This window comes from Podarcis gaigeae, assembly GCF_964106915.1.
Source record: "Podarcis gaigeae genome assembly, chromosome: 9".
Lineage (NCBI taxonomy): Eukaryota > Metazoa > Chordata > Lepidosauria > Squamata > Lacertidae > Podarcis > Podarcis gaigeae.
Window position 1 is genome coordinate 37773741 of NC_139685.1, and position 18002 is coordinate 37791742.

The 18002-nt window shown below is 40.6% G+C and overlaps 1 long non-coding RNA gene across 1 annotated transcript in view; it reads right to left on the reverse strand.

The window, feature by feature from the left end:
• The window catches only part of LOC310852580, a 28417-nt gene extending 12963 nt beyond the window's left edge, over positions 1-15454 (reverse strand). The window contains exons 1-2 of the long non-coding RNA XR_014568287.1: positions 15295-15454; positions 7362-7439 (exon numbers count right to left, since the gene is read on the reverse strand). This is a non-coding gene — a long non-coding RNA (uncharacterized lncRNA). The remainder of the gene's footprint in view (positions 1-7361; positions 7440-15294) is intronic.
• Positions 15455-18002: the final 2548 nt, after the last annotated feature.

The window sequence follows — 18002 nt, forward strand, 5'->3', positions numbered from 1 at the left end:
AACCAACATTTCTCGTAGTTGTCCTTAAACAGATTCAAATTTTTGGAGGTCAGATACACCCCTAGGTATTTTACTTTTTTAACCACATTTAATTCTGTTTCTTTCACAAACTCATCTGTTTCTGTACTTGTCAAATTTTTTGCTATAACCTTAGTTTTTTGCTTGTTCAGCTTAAATCCCGCCACCCGACCAAAGTCCGAAATAAATTCTAACACTCTTTTAGTACTAGAGACAGGCTCCTGCAATGTTAATACCAGGTCATCTGCAAATGCTTTCAATTTATATTGTTTCACTCCGACCTCAATTCCCTGTACCAACCGGTCCTTTCTAATCATGTTCAATAGCACCTCCAGAACTGAAATAAACAATAGGGGGGATAGGGGGCACCCCTGCCGTGTCCCTTTTTCAATTTTAAACTCCTCTGTCACCACATTGTTTACTATCAATTTCGCTTTTTGTTCTGAATATATTGCTTCTATTCCATTTTCGAACCCCCGCCCCACTCCCATCCCTTCCAAGTTTTTCTTCATAAACATCCAGGAAATATTGTCAAAGGCTTTCTCCGCATCAATAATGATTAACACCGCTCTAGTGTTTAGCTTTGCTTGTAAAAGCTCCAAAATGTCAATAATGTTTCTTGTGTTGCCAAACAAATGCCTACCAGGGAGAAAGCCAGCCTGGTCCTTATGGATCACTTCATTAAGCACTTTTTTAAACCTACTTGCCAAAATGTCTGCAAAAATTTTGTAATCCACATTTAGGAGTGAGATGGGGCGGTAGTTCTTAAGCTGAGTCTTTTCAGTTTCTAGTTTGGGTATCAATGTGATGAAGGCTTCTTTCCACGTTTCCGGTGCCTTCCTCCCCTCCATAATCTGGTTACAAACCTCCAACAAAGGTTGTATCAAATAGTCCTTCAAAACCTTATAGTATTTGGAGGTAAGTCCGTCGGGGCCTGGAGATTTGCCTAATTGGAGGTTCTGAATGGCGCTTTCAATTTCTTGCTGTGTGATATTACTATTCAGGGTTGTTCTCATTTCCTGAGGTATTTTCTGTACTCCGTTGGTTTTAAGAAATTGGTCCACCTCCGAATCTTTCTGTGGCCCTTGTAAATAAAGCTCTTTGAAGTATCTCTGGAAGCACTTTCTAATTTCCTCGGGTTTCTGTACCATTCTCCCTTCAATCTCTAGATTTGTAACTGTATTAAGTTTTTGTCTCTTTTTCAACTGCCATGCTAGCAGTTTCCCACACTTATTTGCTGATTCAAAAGATCTTTGTTTCATTTGTTTAATTCTCCATTCCACCTCTTGATTTATCAATTTCAAATATTGTGCTTGGAAAAATTTCACTTCTCTCAGCACTTCCTTCGACTTGGGCCTGGATCTTAGTTTTTTTTCTCCATCTCTTATTTTTTCCAATATCTTCTCCTTCTTTTCATTCCAGAGTTTTTTCTTGATCGTGTTTTGTTGTATTAGAAACCCTCTCATGACTGCTTTACTTGCGTCCCAGATTATTCTTTTTTCCACAGTGGTATTTAAATTTATCTCAAAATAGTCCTTTAAAGTTTTTTGGGCCTTCTTAACAATCTTCTCATCCCTTAGTAGGGTGTCATTCATTTTCCATCTGAAGGATCCGGTTGTATTTAGTCTAAGTTCCATTTTCAAAGCATTATGGTCGGAGCAGGTTTTTGGGCAGATTTCCACCTTTCTAGTCTTAGGTGCCAGTCCTCTAGTTATCCATATTTGGTCGATTCGTGTCCATGTCAGATGAGCTTCAGAAAAGAAAGTCCCTTCTTTTCCTAGGGGGTTCTTAACCCTCCATATGTCAATTAAGTCCACATTGTCAGTCATTTCAAAAAAAGTTTTAGGTAGTCTGCCATCTTTCGTTATGTTAGCACTTTGCGACTTATCCATATTTACAGACACAACCCCATTCATATCACCCATCATGATGATGTTGTTATAGTCTAGGTAGTCCAGCATAATCTCATGCAGCTTCCTGAAAAATTCTGATTTTCCTTCATTTGGGGCATATATTCCTAATATCAGAAATTTTTCTCCTTGTGTCTGAATTTCAATCGCCAAAATTCTGCCGTGTTCATCTTTGAATAAGAATTTCGGTGACAGGCTCTCCTTTGCATATATCACCACTCCTCTTTTCTTCACTTTGTCCGAAGAGATGAATTCTTGGCCTAGTCTTTTATTGATTAGCACTTTTCTGTGGAGCCTTGTCACATGTGTTTCTTGCAGGCAAATAATGTCCAGTTGTTCTTTTTTCAAAATATGAAATACTTTTCTTCTTTTTTCCGGAAAATTTCCGCCGTTTATATTCCAACTAAGAAGCTGCAGCGACATCCTGGTCTAATTGGTGGGTCTACAATGGGGTGTCTAGGTTTCCCTCCGATCCCGGAGGTGGTAATGTTGGTCCAGATCCAGGCGGTGTAGGCTTTGGAGATGGTCCCGGTGGTGGTGGAGGCCAAGAAGCTGCGGCTCCTTTCTGGAGGTCCTCCTCGTGGTCGTGTAGGAACTTCTGTTGGTCCTCCGGTGTTTTAATTCTTACTTTCCTTCCTTTGTAAGTAAATGATAGTCCTTGCGGAAACTCCCACCTATAAGGGATTGTGTTGTATCTCAACAATTTGGTCAAATCTGTATAAGTGGTCCTAAGATCCAAAAGGTGTTTAGGTATATCTCTGTAAATTTCAGCCTTTTTACCTTCTATCTCCAAAGATTTTTTGAAATGTAGGCCTAGTATCTTGTCTCTTTCCTCTCTCGATCTCAAAATAACCAAACAGTCTCTGGACTTGTCCTTCTTTATCAATTTTCCCAGTCTAAAGGCAGTCACAATTTTAAAGTCCTTATCTTCCTCAATCCCCCAGAATTTGGAGAACAAAAGTGTTAAAAATCCCTGTAGATTTCCTTCCTCCAATTCTGGGATAGCCCTTAATCTGAGATTATTTTCCTTACTTTTCAATTCAACCAATGACAGGTAGGCTTGTTGTTCCCCTACCTGTCTTTTCAGAGGCCTTACTTCCCCCCTAATCTCATCAACCTTTTTGTTCGCCTGTTCTGCTTTTTGACAAGCTTCCACCGCAAGCTTATAATTTTCAGTCGTTGCCCCTTGCAATTTTTCAATTGCCTGAGTATGATGAGAAACTTGCTCGGATAATTTAGTAATAGAGGATGTAGCTTGGTCAATTTTTGATGATTGATTGTCCACTTTTTGATTTAAAATTCCAAGTTGTTCCAAGATTTGCTTCAGGACTATTTCAGATCCTCCAGTTACCATATCTCCTGCAGCAGGCTCTACAGCAGGCTCTTCAATTTCCACCTCCTGTGCTATCAGCACAGTTGGGACGGATGATCTTCGTTGATGAGATAGGGTTGTTTTTACAAGTTGCCCTGGTTTCTTTTCTTTCTCTTTAGCTTTAGCTGCTCTTGTTCTCCCTGTGCCACTCATTCCACACCTGCCTCTGTTCAAGGTCAAATTTTCTTTTGTTTCATAAGTTAGACAAAGTCCAGAGTGTAAACAATTTAACCGCAGAGAATCACAATAAAGTACAGTTCCCAGGCCTCTATATCTCCACAATCCTCTAGGTGGGGGTATTTCAAAGTTTCAAGGAAGGAGAGAGCTCTTGTCCGCCATTGAAGTTCTTATATTCCCTATGTTAAGTCTTTAATAGTTCCAGAGCACAAAAGGAAGTTTCCACAGGCTTTCTTTGTCTTGAAGAAAAGCCACAAGGTGTCAAGAAAGGTCCCAGCAACAATGTTTAAACGTTAGTATCTCAGTCTATGTATCAGTTAAGCTTGAATAACAGTATCAGCAGATTGACAGTTCTCCTTTGCACACTGACAGCCCGATAGCTGGGTTGTCCCTTTTAACTCCACATAGCTCAAAATTAGGAAGAAGGTCCCAAAAATAAAATCCACAACTTTTACAAAGATTTCCTGCTTGTCTTTTCCCTACAAAGTCTGTCAAATACACCCTCGTTTTACTTTTACAGTCCCTTTTCAGCGCTTCAGCGCTCTTCTGCGCAATTGCTTTAATCTGGTTAGCAGGATCGGGAGACGGACTTCCTGTTACTCGCCTCCCGTTTTCAGCCGAATTTCAACCAAATTCCCAAATTTTCCGATGTTTAACTCCCCTTACTCACGGGTATGTAGCAGCCAATTTTGATGTTTTCAAGAAGAAAGGTCGGCGCTCAGCAGCAGCAGCGCGGCTTTGCATCCACGAAAAGAGCGATGAACTCACAGCGCCGCTCCCCCTTTCGCGTTCCGGAGCCCCTTACGGAGCCCCTTCTTCGTTTCCGGGGGGGCTTTGGGCGCCCGCCGAGTCCCGGCCGCAGGCTCGCTCTGCCTGCGGTTTTTCTTAATGGGTCTCCGCTTTGCCGTAGCGGACGACCCTTTTTCGCGGAGCCCCTCTTCACCGGGTAAAGAGAACCGCCATTGCTATTTTGCGCCGCCTCCGGAAGTCTCCTGCAGTACGTTTACATGTCAAAGAAGGTTCATATACCCCATCTGACCTGTCTATCAGCTCCAACAGGAACAAAGCCCTGGGGTTGATGGAATGTGTTTTCCTCAGTCATACAGGAAAATCTCCTAGTGTCTCATCATCTCCACCCCTCAAGTCAATGTTCTTTTGTATACCAGCTCTCTTCTCATCACTGTCATCTGAACACAAGAGTGTTTTGCTTTGCAGGGGTAGTGCAAACAAACAATGGATTCCACTATCATTCTTACGATGTTGAGGGTTTTGCCTTTAAGGCAATGTTTTGAAACTTATATGTGACAAAGCCTGTTTGCTGTTGTTAACCACCTGGAATGGCTCACTAGAACAATTTCAAGAAGAGGTAGATATGTGTGAAGTTTTCTTGTCCTTGTGGCCTGTGTGATCTGATATCTGTATGCTTGAATAGTAGACAAGAACCTTTATGGCCTTGTCACTTAGTGACATAAGAGGCTCTTCAATTGAGAGTTTGGCAAATGAAGTATCAATTTCAAGATCTGCAGATCTAGTATCTTGCCAATGTTACTTGTTCTGTGATCAAGTGTCACTGAGGTAACACTTTTGGCATGGAGGATGCCAGATCAGCTTACAACCAAACTTGACCTCTACCCAGAGGCATAGGAAGTTCAGGTGGTGTCCAGTGTGGAAAATTTATTGTCAGCCCCCCCCCATTGATTTTTTTTTTAAATGCCTGCTCCAAAGGTCTTATCTTACTAAACTAGGGATTACATAGCTATATCTGAAATTTCATGCATATCAGTTAATATCTTGACCCTACTCCACTGAATTGAAATTTTAGCCTTCACGACATAGGAAAACGGCCAAGTAAACAGCTATTTTTGTGGAGGAGGGTCAAGATATTAACTTATATGCATGAAATTTCATATATAGCTATATAATCCCTAGTGTAGTAAAATAAGACCTTTGGAGCAGGCATTTTCAAAAGAAGTTTTTTATGAATCGCCCTAGTAGGGCAGTAATTGTTCCTTGATAATTTGTCACCCCCCTCCATGATGGCACCTGGGGAGAACCGCACCCCGCACCCCCTTTCCTATACCCCTTCCTCTACCTAATGCATGGTACCAGCCTCCCAGCCAGTGTTAACATTCCTAGAATTACTTCCAATGGCCTGTTGGCTCTTATCAATGCCTTTCTTCTTCATGAAATCTACAAGATTATTAGCAATAACTTCAGCAGGTTTTTCTTTCTTTGAGCCTTTCTCTTAAGTGGTAAAGATATCTTCCACATGCCTCACTGCACACAGAATAATGCTGTTCTGTGGTGATGCTGGGTAACTGCTTATTGAACTGTCTGCTCTCAGCATAACTTGAGTTGTATCTTCATGGTCATAAAAGAAGATGCAGTTGATTCAACCCTTCTGACAAAGATCATCAAATTCCTGATCCAGGGATTTCATAACTTTTTCTTGGATCTCCTCTTGTCTCTTGTCTCCTTCATGATCAGGCCAGCATCCATAAAAGCGGTAGTGGTGACAGCAGCTGTGGCATGCAGGCCAGAACCCATCTGCTGCTCTGCATAGTGATATTATGTATTTCTAATGTGATGTACTCATTTCTTTTTATTATGAATGGAAAATGTACTTGCTTTACCTTATATCAATTCACAACTTCCATCATTTCCATTTGGGCATTAGCCATTTGCTTTTCATTTTAATCAGCAGAGAAAATTATTTCATCTGATATTATTGAAGTATTCTGCTTACTTCTCTGCTTATATTCAACAAGCCTTATTTTCCACTTTTTGTTATGCTCCAGCATATTACTTGGTAAATGTTTTTAATGACCTTTATGCAATTTTGCACACATATTTTTCACAAAAATTTAATAAGACAAGTTTAAAATTGAGAGTTAATAGAAATTACACAAAAATGTAAAAGAAAAGAAAAAAGGCTTGCCTCTCAGTGTTAATTTTTGGAGGTTCACACCCAGCCCTAGTAATCAAGTTTCTTGCTGGGAGGTGGGGCCAGCCCCATTTATAAATAGGGGGTGGAGCCAACAATAGCCAGGCAGTTGGCTCTGGAGAGTCACACCCCCTAGCCTCCCTTTGTTTAATGTTTCTTGTTTGCAGGTTAACTTTTTCTTCCTGTTTAGTGGGTGCTGATATGGTCTTTGACTGGTTGCTGTTGAAGGACAAAACCTGCATTGGCAGGTTTTGTCTTCCCCATAGCATTGGCAGGTTTTGTCTTCCCCATAGCAATTCGTCACAACTTTGGAGGTTATGACCTTGGGTGGAATCCTTTAATCTTTTCCTCCCTATATGGTGTGTGTGGGGACGCTGTGGCGCTGTGGTCTGAACCACAGAGTCTAGGGCTTGCTGATCAGAAGGATGGTGGTTCGAATCCCTGCGACGGGGTGAGCTCCTGTTGCTCGGTCCCAGCTCCTGCCAACCTAGCAGTTCGAAAGCACATCAAAGTGCAAGTAGATAAATAGGTACTGCTCCGGTGGGAAGGTAAACGGCGTTTCCGTGCGCTGCTCTGGTTCGCCAGAAGTGGCTTAGTCATGCTGGCCACATGAACCGGAAGCTGTCTGTGGACAAACGCCGGCTCCCTTGGCCTAGAACGTGAGATAAGCGCCGCAACCCCAGAGTCGTCTGGACCTAATGGTCAGGGGTACCTTTGCCTTGATGGTGTGTGTGTGAAGTGGTGACTCACGCCCCTGCATCTTTATTCCTTCTTTATAATCACTGGGGGCTGGGGCTGTCACCGCCTGATCACACAATAACAATTCTAATACTAATATGATGATAAATATATTGTGTGTGTTTTTTTAAAAAAAGTTTTAATGCTTTTAATTGTCTTTTAATTGCTATTTTTCTTGAAAAAAAGAGGTGCCGTGTCTCACCATGAACACCTCCCTTGTTCCCTTAGAATGGCAGTGGTACCCATCTGAGAGGTGCAGAAACTGAGTTTTGGCGAGTTCCTGCTTTTTAAAAAAGCCCTGTAAGTGCCACACTTTTTTAACAACAACAAAAGAGGTGCTGGTTCTGTGAACCCTTGATTACCTCCTGGAAAAAGCACTGCTTTTATCTATAATTATGTTTGTACATTGTTTGGAGAGCTTTCTGATCATTTCCTAAATCATCATCATCTTCTCTTCCTGCTTTTCTACTAAATGTACTTAGAGCAGCAAACAATAATAAACCCAAACAGTATACTAAGTAAACCATGCAAAATCATGATAGCAAAGCAAGTGCAAAATAAGATAATTATGTTTTGCAGTAGTCACTGTTGGAAGCCTCATGTATGCAGTCTGTAAAACTTAAAGAACCGTTTCAGAATTTAGACGGATTGAAAATGGCTGGTGTTGGGAAAATTGTTCTCCCTTGTTGTTTTCTTTTTCAGTATTAAAAAGGGAGAGAAAGAGCTCTCTGCCGTCCAAAGCAATGGAACCTGCGCATTTCCCCCCTTTGTTCTTTCAATAAATTATTAGGCAATTTAAACCAGATAGTGTTCTGGTGCTGCTGAGAATTGCATGTCAAGGCATGTGGTAACTTCTACTTCTTGGTTTTCATCCCTGTAATGATTTTGAAGAACAACACTAGTAAACAAAGCCCTACAGGTAGGAAAATAGGCTTTCTTAGGGTTTGTTGTATTCATGCTGCTCAGTGTGCATTGAAAATCCAATTCAGTGTGTGCTGCAAAAAATGTGCTATGAAGGGTAGTTGGTTTTGTAAAAATGGAAGGTTTCTAAATAAGACATTTACCCACACAATGTTCTCTGCTATTTTAATGGACAAAGTTTAATGAATAGGCATCTTGGAAATGGACAATGATCTTTCTCAAAAAGCACAGCTTTCTCCAAGGTGGCTGACCTACAATTTCTTTTATACAATGCAGACTTTATGCAATGCCATTTCAGGAAGGTGGGGAATATTGCTTCTCCCTCCTCATGTTTCTGACCAAATGCAATTTTTTTATTTTATTTTTAAAAAATAATATTTATTAAGAATTTGAAAATTACAAAAAGAAAAGAAAAAGAATTAAACATAACAAAACAATACAATACAGAAACACTACATATACATAACAAAACAAGACAAAAACAATTAAAAACACATCCAATACTTTCAATATTATTATATTTCGTTTACTTGTTTAAGCGACCTCCTCGCACCTCCGTTTTTTGTATTCCACTTCAATTGTTTCAGCAAATCCTTTCCATCTTCCTCAATTTTCTGTCCTATAATTTATCAGAGAGCCAGTGTGGTGTAGTGGTTAAGAGCGGTAGTCTCGTAATCCTGGGGAACCGGGTTCGCGTCTCCGCTCCTCCACAAGCAGCTGCTGGGTGACCTTGGGCCAGTCACACTTCTCTGAAGTCTCTCAGCCCCACTCACCTCACAGAGTGTTTGTTGTGGGGGAGGAAGGGAAAGGAGAATGTGAGCCGCTTTGAGACTCCTTAAAGGGAGTGAAAGGCGGGATATCAAATCCAAACTCTTCTTCTTATCTTAACACATTCTAACCTCATTTTTCCCTTTAATCCTCTATTGTACTTAATTCTTTATAGCATTTCTGCTAAAGCCATGTAACTTCATTCCAACATCTTTCTAACATTCATAAATTTTACAATATTTCTGTAGATAATCTTTAAATTTCTTCCAGTCTTCTTCCACCAACTCTTCTCCCTGGTCTCGGATTCTGCCAGTCATTTCTGCCAATTCCATGTAGTCCATCAACTTCATCTGCCATTCTTCCCGGGTGGGTGAATCTTGTGTCTTCCAATACTTTGCGATGAGTATTCTTGCTGCTGTTGTTGCATACATAAAGAAACTTCTATCCTTCTTTGCCACCAATTGACCGACCATGCCCAGGAGAAAGGCCTCTGGTTTCTTCAGGAAGGTATATTTAAATACCTTTTTCATTTTTTTATAAATCATCTCCCAGAATGTCTTAATCCTTGGGCACGTCCACCAAAGGTGAAAGAATGTACCTTCAATCTCATTACATTTCCAACATTTATTGTCAGGTAAATTATAAATTTTTGCAAGCTTGACTGGTGTCATGTACCACCTGTAAATCATTTTCATTAAATTCTCTCTTAAGGCATTACATGCCGTAAATTTCATACCTGTGGTCCATAACTGTTCCCAGTCAACCATCATAATGTTGTGTCCAACATCTTGTGCCCTTTTAATCATAACAGATTTCACCGTTTCATCCTGAGTGTTCCATTTCAACAGCAAGTTATACATTCTTGACAAATTCTTAGTTTTAGGATCTAACAATTCTGTTTCCAATTTTGATTTTTCCACCTGGAAGCCCAGTTTTTTGTCCAAATTATATGCCTCCATTATTTGATAGTAATGGAGCCGTTCTGGCACTCTATTTTTTAATTTTTCAAAGCTCTGCAGTTTTATTCTGTCTCCATCTTGTTCCAGAATTTCCCAATATTTCGGTCATTTGGCCTCCATATTGAGTTTTTTCTGAGCCTCCGCTTCCATTGGTGACAACCATCTTGGGGTTTTATTTTCTAACAAATCCTTGTATCTCATCCAGACATTAAACAGTGTTTTTCTAACGATATCGTTTTTAAACGCTTTGTGTGCTTTAACCTTGTCATACCACAAATATGCATGCCAACCAAATACATTGTTAAAACCTTCTAAGTCCAGCACATCAGTGTTTTCAAGAAGCAGCCATTCTCTAAGCCAGCAAAATGCGGCTGATTCATAATAAAGTTTAAGGTCTGGCAGGGCAAATCCACCTCTTTCTTTAGCGTCAGTTAATATCTTAAATTTTATCCTAGGCTTCTTGCCCTGCCAGACAAATCTAGAGATATCTCTCTGCCACTTCTTGAAACAAAAACAGCATCCTTGGCAATACATTCATTTTTATCACAGCAATTCGGCCTAACAATGATAACTTCAAATTTGACCATATTTCTAAATCCTTTTTCACTTCAATCCAGCATTTTTCATAGTTATCCTTAAATAAATTCACATTCTTGGCAGTCATGTTAACCCCTAAGTATTTCACTTTCTTAACCAATGCTAATCCTGTCTCCTTCTGAAACTTATCTCTCTCAATCACAGTTAAATTTTTCTCTAAAACCTTAGTTTTCGTCTTGTTCAACCTAACCAAATGCAATTATTGTCCAGGGGCACCTATAATTCTGGCCAACTGACAGCTTATACACATACTGAATAACTACTATTACAAACTAATTGTCCTATAGACTAGGACTACGACCCTTCCTTATGTGGGCACAATATCCATGCATGGAAGGATTCCCCATAGGACTTTCTCCCCCCCCCCAACTCCTACCCTTGCTCTGTAAACATACAATGTTCCAGGATAAACTAAGAAATGGGAGCTCTTCATCTTCCATCCCATTCTTTGCTCAGTCAATCTCCAGAGTAAAGCGTAACTTAACCAAGAGGAGAATGAGGGTTAGGTCAGCTTTGTATGGCTCTCCTATTCCCTACACAGCCCTAATGAACTGGTTGTGTGTTCCTGAATGTGTGGAGTAAAAAATAAATAAATCTGTTTATCCCTCAGCAGATTTCTCTGCATGCTGGAACAGCAGCACACAGAAGATAGTTTGGTAGTTCTGTAAACCAAAGACAGAAATCCCTTTGTTGAATTGATTCTATGTGACTATGATAGCATTGCTAGAGTCATTATGAAGTATAAAAGCTACAGCAAATTCTCTCTCTTTTTTCTTTTTCTTTTTCTTTTTCTTTTTTTTTTGCTGCTTAAATCTGAACATATTCCCAGGTGGGCCTTTTAGCATTTCTTCAAATTTCATCTTTTTCCATGAAATGGTACCCCTCATGATAATGAATGAAAACCTGAGTTTTATTTGGTTTCTTTAATAAAAGGAAATTCAGAGTAAAAATTGAGAGATCTTCTCCATGTAGAAAGTGAAATGTGAAGAAGCAGGAGAGTTCTGTTCCTTGACTTCCAACTATTAATGAGGGCAGTGTTGATCAATACATAAATATTATACTAGTATTTGAATATTTGTCCCTTCTCTCTTGGTACTCTTCTGAAATCCTATGCAGAATTAAATGGGGCTGCATTTAATACTTACTTTTGAGTAAGCATGCATAGAATCACATTGTTAATTGCTTGAACTCCATATTGTTTTGAAGATTTGGAGTGTTCCTAATTACTAATTTAGGCAGTATTCTAAGCAGGAGGAAAATGGTGATACGTTATGCCTAACAGGGCTTGAAAAAGAAATGACTACTTCAGTTGGTTCACAAATTTTCAAGGTTATATCCTTTGAGTAAATGATGCATGTGGTCTTGTGAGATCTCTTACATTATAGAGAATAGCTTTTCTGAATTCATCCGCCTCATTGTGAAGCTCTCTAAAGACCCCTTTCCATGTTAGAATGGTCAGTAACAGAAGTGAGTTGACAAGTTACTCCCCTGACTGAAATTATAATGTGGAAAGGGATTATATGTATATATGCCTACTGGGAGCTCAGGCACAGGCCTGCCAGGCTGCTCTCTAAGTCCCAGTTGAGGAAACTTGAGACTTCGTGTGATGCATTTGTATTTCTATTTTGTGAATGCATGGGGCAGGTCTCATCTTTAGCCAAGAAAGCAACATAATCCATAAGTCCACTAATGTTGTCCACAATTTAGACCTGCTGGGCAGAGATAGGATTGCTCCAAAGTCTTCTTGCATCAAATATGTGTCAGTGAATGGATTCTATGCTGGCATAGCACCCACTGTTGTGTGCCAGCAGCATCTACCTCCATTGGAACCATTATACTAGAAAAATGCTGTCAGTGCAATGGGGAAGTGGGTGGAGTTCGGATTGTGACAGGGAGGAATTCTGCCGTTCATCATGTAACAATCTCAGGGCAGATCATGGCGTTCATAGTAGCATGGAAATCATAACTATATTGCATAACCTTGGCTGTGAGTCCTGGGAGATCTGCACTCTGGCTTGTAGGTCTTTTCCCACTTGGTCTCAAAGGGTGAGGCCCTGACTGACTCTGGCTACAAAAGCCAAGGTTGCTGAATAAACTATTGGGCTGGCATATTGAGATTTCCATATAAAACCAAGGTAGCTAACCTTTAATCAGAATACAGTTAATACAAAAGCTGTGTGTGCACTTTGGAATGCCTGGTGGGATGCAAACATTTCAAACTGGTGATGAAAGTCAGGTAATACTGATATCAGGTAAAACTCAGGGGGAAGAGTGATCCACATCTGTGGTTCAACCACCAAGAAGGCCCTGTCACATGTTCCTGGTATGCCAGGCTTTATTTGGTGCCAATGCAACCAGAAGGGTCTTCCTGGAAGACCTTTAATCATGGGAGAGACATTCCTGCAGGTAACTAGGTCCTGAAACTTAATCAGGGGTCTTGATTCCACTCCCACTTACAATGATGGTGCAATGTGAAACCTGAAAAAAAGAGGAAGCATACATAAAAATATGCCCACGGAAGTTAATGGACAGCCCAGAATGCCTGAAAACAAGCAGCCTTTTGATGGGGATTTGGTGATAGATTGACAAACTGCATATAGTCAGGAAGAACAAAATGAAACGAAGAGCTGATTAATAACGCTTGTCCTCCTACATGTTTTATAGGTACACTAAAGATGACATTCCACTCTGCCTGTTGTTCCTCTCATATTTCCTTGCAGGATATTCATCTTGGAACTAAATAACCAATAACTTCAGGAAGATCTCACACAGCCGCTGCCAGTGTAAGTATTGCTACAATGAAAACATCATCTCCCCAAATCAGTAGATAATGTACTTCCAAATAGAGATACCAGGGAGGTTGCAATTTGAAGAATACAGAACTAGCCTGGAATTAATTATAACTGGGGGGAAAGAGGAAAAATTCACTGAGCAATTGCATTTACCAGCTGGGATTCTGAGTAGTAGGCAAAACTAGTTAGATGAATGAATAGTCTGATGTGGTATACGGCAGCTAATTATTTACATTCCAGTACTGTACTGAATAAACATTATCCAGTTTTCAATAAATATATGTTCCTGTTGTTATCTATAACTTATTCTAACATAATTTTACTATTTCTGCTCTCTGCATTTTTAAAAAGACATTCATTAAAACAGTTTCAGCATTATCCTTCCACTTATCTGCTATATGCAGTGCATTGATCTGAAACAAATTATTCATTATATGTTTCAGTTCGGCCCTCCAGATAATACAAATGTAAGACCACCAGATCCCTTGGCAAATCATATCCCAATATTTCCTTGATTTGTTTTGTAACTTTCCCCCAGAATGTTTGGTATTTTTTTAAAAATTCCATCATATATGCATAAAAGCTGTTGTTCTGTTTTATAATTCACATTTCCAGGGTTTTTCCATTGTTGAAATTAGGTTTCTGTTGTTGAAATTACATAGTGTTAAGTGCTGCTGAAACATATTTGAGAGACATATTCCTTCAGGATTATGCCTATCAGTTTATAGGATACATTATACCAAATCAATTCTCATGCATCTTGCAGTGCAGCAAAACTCCAAGCCTTCCTCCCATTTAGTTTGATATGGGCAAGTTGCCAGGAAATCCTGCCATTATTTCCTTATTCGATACCTTAATAGATTGTTTAACATTGTTTGGGGCCCAAGTTTCTCAAACTTTGATCTCGCCCTGACATGTTGCATGATTAATGTGATAACTATGCGTCTTTCACAATATTGACGGAAAGGCAATCCTTTCATTTTTATATTGATTGCCACTTCTTGAAACAAAAGTATCTGATCATTACATATCTTGGTGATATTATGGGTGAAATTAAAAGGCCCTCCAATGAAACAGAAACTGTTCGTGGAATGGACTGAGGTTCCCTCTGCAGCCCCCCCCCCTCGTCCTCCACATGCTGCCCCTAATCTGCTTGAGGTGGTTGCCCCCCTCCCAGCAGATTTTGGAGTTTGTGCGAGGGCTGTTGGAGAAGAAAGGAAAGAGAAATTCCCTTGCAAAAGTGAAAATGTTTTCTGGATTTATCGAGACCTACATTCTTCTATTTATGAAATATTCATGTTAAAGATTAGAAGTAGAGGCTCAGTTTTGATCTGCGCATATCCCAGCTTTCATTGTTAACTTTGTTCCATTTTCTAACAACAAAACATGGAGTTGGATCTGTGGGAAGAGTTCCTCTCATATTAAGGGCATTTCTGGCATCCACTAATGGAAGTTCTGTCTCTTGCAGCCTGATACCCCTCCCCACCAAATGCTGCAGATGGTTGGGGACCATAATGCAATACATAGGGGAGTTCTTACATTTGCTTACTCTAATACCTAGCTTTATCAAAATAGGCTATTAGGTTTCTCTAATTTAATTGTAACGTGCAAACAAAGCATCCTATATAAATATTCCTTAGCATATTGACTACATTTGATTTTCTAAATATACACACATTTAAAAGGCTAACTCCAGGCAAATTGTAGCCATGAAATGATGGTGGTGATGACTGATTATTTTATGATCAGGACAAAACACAGAGATTATCTTTTTGACCTCACCAAAGATACCTATTGGATATCTTACCCTTTCTTGAAGACAAATTTACTTCTGCTGTGCCTGTCACCAAAACAGACAGGAATCATAATACTTAAAGCACCTGCAACTGATATCACAATAACGTGTTTGTCATTTGGATACACTCAATCAACACTACTTTTCATCATCTGACGAAAAGGATTGCTGTTTATGACTTCCTAAAAATGAAATTATTAGCCTCTAGCTTTGAATGTTCCAACATAGATGCTACTAGGCAAATAGTCCGCAGAAGCATTTGGAGAGGAACATTTCTAACTTTTTTATAACATCATATTTTACCTTTATGATTTGCTGCTTTGCAGGTTGATCGTTGAGGGTTTATTTTATTTTACTTTATTCCTGCACAAGGAGAAAGTTTGAAGCATTGTCTGTGCTAGCCATCACCAATGTGGTACCTTCCAGATGTTTTGGCCTATAACCCCCGACAGCCTCAGCTTCCCAGCTGTGGAAGTTGTAATCACAGACATCTGCAGGGCACCAGGTTGCTGAAGGCTGGTCTTCTTACATCAGAGTGAGGTAATAAAATGCTGATTGGCAAAATGGACTGTACCACTTCAGACTGCATGTAGGGGATACATTTTTTTAAAAAAGAGTTGTTGTTTTAAAAAGAGTTTGACTGCATAACACTTCCCCGCACTTAAAAATCTAGCTTGGCTAGTTTTCTACTTATCAATATATCTGTTTTGTTTTAAAGGAAGGATCACAATTTTCCCCACCTGCAGGATGAAGTTGTGTTGTCAAGTACCTCAACATTCTGTCTTGTTATTTCCATTTCATTCTGAGGCATATGTTGAACCAGCCTCACACATTCCTTCAGAGGAAATGGAGAAGCAACAGATTGAGTTGAAAGCCTCAGAAGGTTTGTGTGGCCATGTTATCACCAGCTGTCATCGGAAATTAAACAATGTCTGTGTTTTGAATTTTCTCTTTACTATTACTCATTATATAGTACAACACAAGAAGTACAAATGCCCACCATCTGCAGTTTCCCTCCCTCGTTTAAAATACTGTTTATTGAAAATGATCATGAGTGAACCAGACAGAAGACTTTGCTCTTCCTGGTCGTCTCCGAGGACTTAAAAGGCAGGCCCCATCTGTTCTCCTTTCCTCAGACCATTCCAAGATTTGATTTTCATTAAAAATATTTTATTTATGGGAAATGATTCGGACTTGGTTCAGATGAGCAACTTGATCATAAATAACTTAACCAAATTATATGCTCTGAAAATAGCAGCTTATGACTTGATAAGCCCCATTGCCTACCCCTCAACTGCCCTGATTAAATTGAGACATCCCATTGTGAGGTCACAATCCCATGCATTTTGCCCCAAAATATGTGTTTTGGGGCTCAGTGATCTCACACAGGTCATGTGAGTCATGTGGGAGTGCAGCTGGGAAGGTGCACATTACAGTTTTTGGCCTCAATATGTTGGAGTGCAGGACCAGCAGCATAGACTTTGCTGTGCCTTAGGCTTGAAGTCCAACGTTGACATAAAGATGTGATTCTGTGTTCTTGGGATACACAGAGAGGTTGCACGAGGGAGAAGACTTGACAGCAACTAAGGCTAAAACTTGGGCTTAGATAGGCATGTAGTAGATCCAAAAGTGTGTTTAGGTGAGCCAGCATGATGACCATGTTATCATAAAGCACCAATGCAGCAGCAAGCAAAGGCTCTAGCAGCTCAGTCAGCTGCTTGTGGCTGGAAAGCCAGACAGGATGTTTGTGACTGTTGCCATGGGAACAAAGGGGCAGTCCATTCTGTACTGAGCACCGGATGTTAGCTCAGTGTGTGTGACATATGACCCGTACTGGAAGTACATGGGTGGAGTTTATTCTTACTGCTGTTGAGTGCAGACATGTTTCTCTGTACTGATGTAAGAGACAGAAATTAAGGATGTAAATAGATTTCTGTCTGCTTCTTTCCCCTCCCTGGGGATACCAAAGGGGAGAGAGAATGAACGGTGTGTTCTTCTCACACATCTGGGAAGAATCGCCGAGACCTCGCCTGCTTATCTGCCGGGAGTAGCAGCGGGGAGGTCGACAAGGAATATCTGCCGGTGCCTACGTTGTGGCACATTCCTCTGACCCAGGCAGAATTCCAACAGACCAATGAGAGGAGGTTAAAATGAGGAAATGAAATGGGATTGGATAAATTCCAGCGTGGCATTGGGGAGGGGTTACAGGAGAGAAGACCCAGTAATATGGCAGGGAAGGTTCCGCTAAGATGTAGACTGGGGCATGTAAACAAGGATGATTCAACTGGAAGATTTATCTTAGATGCTCTTTCTGAATGTATTTATCTTTCAAGAACAATAACTATACCAAGTGTCTTCCTGGTGACTCATGCTGTTTTTCTTGCATATGCCTAGTGTTCATCAGTATGCGGATGATACCCAGCTCTACCTCTCTTTCAAATCAGAACCGGTGGAGGCGGTGAGTGTCTGGAGGCGGTTGGAGGATGGATGGTGGCTAACAGATTGAATCCTGACAAGACAGAAGTACTGTTTTGGGGGGGAGACAGGAGGTGGGCAGGTGTGGAGGACACCATGGTCCTGAATGGGGTAACTCTGCCCCTGAAAGACCAGGTGCGCAGCCTGGGAGTCATTTTGGACTTGCAGCTGTCCATGGAGGCACAGGTCAATTCTGAGTCTAGGGCAGCTGTTTGCCAGCTTCATCTGGTACGCAGGCTGAGACCCTATCTGCCTGCAGACTGTCTCGCCAGAGTGGTGCATGCTCTAGTTATCTCTCACTTGGACTACTGCAATGCACTCTATGTGGGAACCTGGACTCCTCACAGCTGCCCTCATTGCTGAAGCCTCACTTACTGGGGTTGAGTTGTGGGAGCTTCCAGCACGTTCTCATGAGAACTTTCTAGAAGCCGCTGCCATGACACCCTAGTGAAAGGAGTGGGTGGGGCGCTGCAGGATTCTGTCCCCTGAGGCAGCTGCTTCCGCCTGCCTAATGGGTAGGCCATTTCTATCTGCAT